The sequence below is a fragment of the Megachile rotundata genome, unplaced genomic scaffold (assembly GCF_050947335.1).
Source record: "Megachile rotundata isolate GNS110a unplaced genomic scaffold, iyMegRotu1 scaffold1526, whole genome shotgun sequence".
Lineage (NCBI taxonomy): Eukaryota > Metazoa > Arthropoda > Insecta > Hymenoptera > Megachilidae > Megachile > Megachile rotundata.
In genome coordinates this window covers 15,001-20,000 of record NW_027474822.1, presented here as the reverse complement: position 1 = coordinate 20,000, position 5,000 = coordinate 15,001, and the positions used below count along the sequence as shown (strand labels likewise).

At 48.4% G+C, this 5,000-nt stretch overlaps 1 non-coding gene and 1 pseudogene across 1 annotated transcript; both read left to right on the top strand.

The window, feature by feature from the left end:
* The first annotated feature begins 679 nt into the window (after window positions 1-679).
* On the top strand, window positions 680-834 carry LOC143266570 (5.8S ribosomal RNA). The gene has a single exon (XR_013041522.1). It is a non-coding gene; the product is annotated as a 5.8S ribosomal RNA (ribosomal RNA).
* Window positions 835-2,654: 1,820 nt separating this feature from the next.
* LOC143266572 (large subunit ribosomal RNA) overlaps window positions 2,655-5,000 on the top strand; it is a 4,641-nt pseudogene continuing 2,295 nt past the window's right edge.

Below are 5,000 nucleotides of genomic sequence, written 5' to 3'. Positions count from 1 at the left end.
TAAACGAGAAACGAAATTTAGAGTGTGACACGGAGGCTTTCACGCGGGGGGTGTCCGGGTAACCGATGGAAATCGAACCACGAAACCGCTTCGACGAACGAAGTCGCAACTTCACGAGAGTCCGCCTGCTTACGACGGACGATATGGTAACGTATCGCTTTACGGACCGGCTGAGAAGCGAAAACGATAGCGTAGTCTCCTTCGTTGGTAGACCGATCTGACGCCGGCCATGGAGTGTCCGTATTGAATCTCGCGATACCGCCAAGACGTCCAATATATGTAAGCAGCGAGCAGGAGACTCTGTGTTACGCGCGACAGCGCGTTTCGTATTTTCCACGGTTTTTGAATGACTTTACCACCCGGAACGGACTGAAAACTCGCCGCACGAAGAGAAATGCGTCACAGAGCGTTGTTTCATCGGCGGTTCTGTAGTTTTATACGGTCCTTTACCCGTCCATGGACGTTATCGTGTCGTCTTAATCATCAATCAGCTCGGGTAAATCTGTGAACAGAGCTATGACGGGACGACGTCCGAATACCGATACTCGATCTTGCGCTTGGATTGGAGTTAGTATTCTATGGACAATCGAACGAATTTATAAACCAGGTTAAATAAATCACGTACATACTGGTTTTCAGACGCTGAGTTGTTAAATATGAACAAAAATTTTTATACGATTACCCTGAACGGTGGATCACTTGGCTCGTGGGTCGATGAAGAACGCAGCTAATTGCGCGTCAACGTGTGAACTGCAGGACACATGAACATCGACATTTCGAACGCACATTGCGGTCCACGGATACAATTCCTGGACCACGCCTGGCTGAGGGTCGTTTATATAACTAAAGACTGCTTGCGTTTGCCTTTAGCAGCAAAAGGTTTTCTCTTCATTGTTAAATTTTTTTCGGTACCGCTCGTCGTTCGACTAGATAAAACGAAACTGTTAAACGCCGAAAAGTCGAACGTTTCGGAGCGGGATCCGATGGTCGAACGCGAGAGAGAGAACAACTTGCGAAATTGGCGAAAACGTACGAGCGATGGTTGGACATTTCGTCGGCGTTTGACGCGGAGAATGTTAAATGGAACGTTCGTGTCTCGCCCTCTCTTTGCTAGTGTTCATTTTTTTCACAGGCGACAGAAGAACATTTTCGTATATCTCGCAATTCTTAGTTTTTAGGATCTTCTCGGCGGAATGCGCTTATCTCGGCTTGCGTGAGTCGTGGTTTCTAGTTAAACCCCTAAAAGAGACCATATACGACCGCCCGTGAAAGAGCGCTCCCGAGTCGAAAACACCTAACTACAGAAGGATATTTAGACGAGAGAGAAAATGATTCTTCGCCCTGCGAGAGAATTGTTAGACACCAATTGAAGGAAGCAAGCCGAGAGTAGAGCGTGTTTACGGCGTTTCTCCGCGCTCCCGACGTTGTCTGAAATGATTGTCGAATTTTTTTTTCGACGGTGCGAAAGTTTATACAACGAGGGGAAAAGTTAAAAATAAACGTGCGACGGAAGCTCTTTCACGGTTAAATTATTACGAGATCGTAGCTTCGCCACGTTTTTTTTAACATTTACAAGCGCAGATCGCTTCGTTGTCGTTGATTAGAAGCGGAAGACCGCGCGATCCCAATACGGGTTCCGGTCGTCCAGTCCTCGAAGTGCATAATTGTGCCGGACGGACGTTGAAAAACCCGGACCGATCGAACGATAAACGCTTATTTGGTGATCGTCTTGCGAGAGTCTCCCTTCATTGTTGTTCGTGTGTTAAATTTCTTTTATCGAACAACGGTCGAACGCAAATGAACAATGACATTTACACCGAAGATCGATCTCGAAACGCTTTTGTTCCTCCTTTTGTGCGCTCGTGGTTTCATCGAACGATATATACACGACGAAGGTGTACCACGCACGTTAAAAATGGGATTTCTTTTTTCCTTTAACCCTTTATTCTCTGGACCATGATAAGTCACCGATGGTTTACATGGCTGTCTCTGGCATTCTCGCCCTTTTCTTGGGATTTTGCGTCGGAACGCGACAGCAAAAGAAAAAACGTATCGGACGATGCGTCTTTACGGTTTATCGACCGTCGAGTGTATATTCGAACGTAAATATGTTGTAACGGTATATGTATCCTTTAGGGGACAAAAGAAACATGAAACGATCGTGTGCGAGAGCGCGCCGAGGGTAAGAAGAAAAGGTGTCCGACCTTTATCTCCTCGTTGTCGTAGTCTCTCCTCGTCGTTTGTTTTAACGCGCCCTGGATAGATAAAAAGATATATCCGATTATAATATATACATATATACTCCGACGCGAGTCGAGAACAACCGGACGTCGTCGTCGTCGTTTTTTTTTTTTGTCGTTGTCCCGCCTGCCCGAATATGCGGCGTTTTAAGTGCCTTTTTTCTTTTGTCGAACAAAAGAGAGAGGAGACACCGAGCTTTCATTTTGGCTCGTACGTACCTTCGAGTAGTCGACGATATTGTGTTGATCCGAAAAGAGAAAAATAGTTGGTTATCGAACGATACAAGGAAAAAATCGAACGACATAATCCCTGTGCGTCGTTGGTATTAATATACCTTTCGTATTACGTGTCGAAACCCCGAAAAGAGCGTACAGTTTGTGGTATAACTTTGAAAAGAAATAATAAAATTTCGACGACCTCAGAGCAGGCGAGATTACCCGCTGAATTTAAGCATATTAATAAGCGGAGGAAAAGAAACTAACAAGGATTTCCTTAGTAGCGGCGAGCGAACAGGAATGAGCCCAGCACTGAATCCCGCGGTTAACGCCGCTGGGAAATGTAGTGTTCAGGAGGATCCGTTTATCCCGAGACATCGAATCGCGTCCAAGTCCATCTTGAATGGGGCCACTTACCCATAGAGGGTGCCAGGCCCGTAGCGACCGGTACGCGTCTCGGGTGGATCTCTCCTTAGAGTCGGGTTGCTTGAGAGTGCAGCCCTAAGTGGGTGGTAAACTCCATCTAAGGCTAAATATGACCACGAGACCGATAGCGAACAAGTACCGTGAGGGAAAGTTGAAAAGAACTTTGAAGAGAGAGTTCAAGAGTACGTGAAACCGTTCAGGGGTAAACCCGAGAAACCCAAAAGATCGAATGGGGAGATTCATCGTCAACGAAGCTGGCTCCCGTGTTGGTGCGATAGTGCCCCGGATGGTCCCGTTACGGCGGGTTTCCCATCGGCGTGGGCACACCACCCGCGGCGAATGTTCCGGCTATGTAGTCGTGCACTTCTCCCCTAGTAGAACGTCGCGACCCGTTGCGTGTCGGTCTAAGGCCCGAGGCGAAGACTGTCCGTTGCTTTTAGCGTACGATGACAGCCCCTTGGATGCCCGGCCGACTGCGCGACGGTACTCAGACGGTATCGGGCCGCAAAATTCTCGAACGCACTGCGTCCAGGACCGCCGCAAGCTCGTTCCAGTCTAGATACCGGATGTACGGACTTAGCGCCGTAACCGGGCCTGGCGGGCTGTTGGCAGGCGGAGTCCTTGGACTGGCCAAACTTTGAATTACCGGTCGGCGACGCTATTGCTTTGGGTACTCTCGGGACCCGTCTTGAAACACGGACCAAGGAGTCTAACATGTACGCGAGTCATTGGGATTTGATAAACCTAAAGGCGAAATGAAAGTGAAAGTCGTCCGTGAAGTCGACTAAGGGAGGATGGGCCTCGTTACGATTAGGCCTCGCACTCCCGGGGCGTCTCGTTCTCATTGCGAGAAGAGGCGCACCTAGAGCGTACACGTTGGGACCCGAAAGATGGTGAACTATGCCTGGTCAGGACGAAGTCAGGGGAAACCCTGATGGAGGTCCGTAGCGATTCTGACGTGCAAATCGATCGTCGGAACTGGGTATAGGGGCGAAAGACTAATCGAACCATCTAGTAGCTGGTTCCCTCCGAAGTTTCCCTCAGGATAGCTGGCACTCGACTCGAACGCATAACGAGTCTCATCTGGTAAAGCGAATGATTAGAGGCCTTGGGGCCGAAACGACCTCAACCTATTCTCAAACTTTAAATGGGTGAGATCTCTGGCTTGCTTGAATTTTCATGAAGCCACGAGATATAAATTGATAAAATTTTTCTTGGATCAGAGTGCCAAGTGGGCCAATTTTGGTAAGCAGAACTGGCGCTGTGGGATGAACCAAACGCAGAGTTAAGGCGCCTAAGTCGACGCTTATGGGATACCATGAAAGGCGTTGGTTGCTTAAGACAGCAGGACGGTGGCCATGGAAGTCGGAATCCGCTAAGGAGTGTGTAACAACTCACCTGCCGAAGCAACTAGCCCTGAAAATGGATGGCGCTGAAGCGTCGCGCCTATACTCCGCCGTCAACGGCAAGTGCGCAGGAACGGGATTTAGTTCCCGTTCTCCATGAAGCCTTGACGAGTAGGAGGGTCGCGGCGGTGTGCGCAGAAGGGTCTGGGCGTGAGCCTGCCTGGAGCCGCCGTCGGTGCAGATCTTGGTGGTAGTAGCAAATACTCCAGCGAGGACCTGGAGGACTGACGTGGAGAAGGGTTTCGTGTGAACAGCCGTTGCACACGAGTCAGTCGATCCTAAGCCCTAAGAGAAATCTAATGTTGATGAGGTGTCCTAAAATTCACGCTTTTCGAACGCAAATGACAAACATACGTACGCTCGCACGCACGTACGCGCGCAAAAGGCAAAAAATGTTAAAAAGAGAAAAAAATTGCAGTTAAATAACAATTTACGTCGCCGTCGTTTCGTGTTTGTGTCCTAATCCACCGCTCGAACATGATCATTTTTATTGATAAATTGACAAAAACGTTGAACGCTGAAAAAAAATGATCGCGGTTCGGATCGATGGATACTTCACGTTCGACGTGATGCGACGTTGTCGAACGCCTGAAAGCGATTTTTTTTCTATTTTTTGCTTGGTTAAATCTTACAAACTATCGAACGCAAGTCGTGTCGTCGTTGCGTCGCAGATGCGTCGTTGTTTATATAATTTTGCGTGATTTGGGAAGAA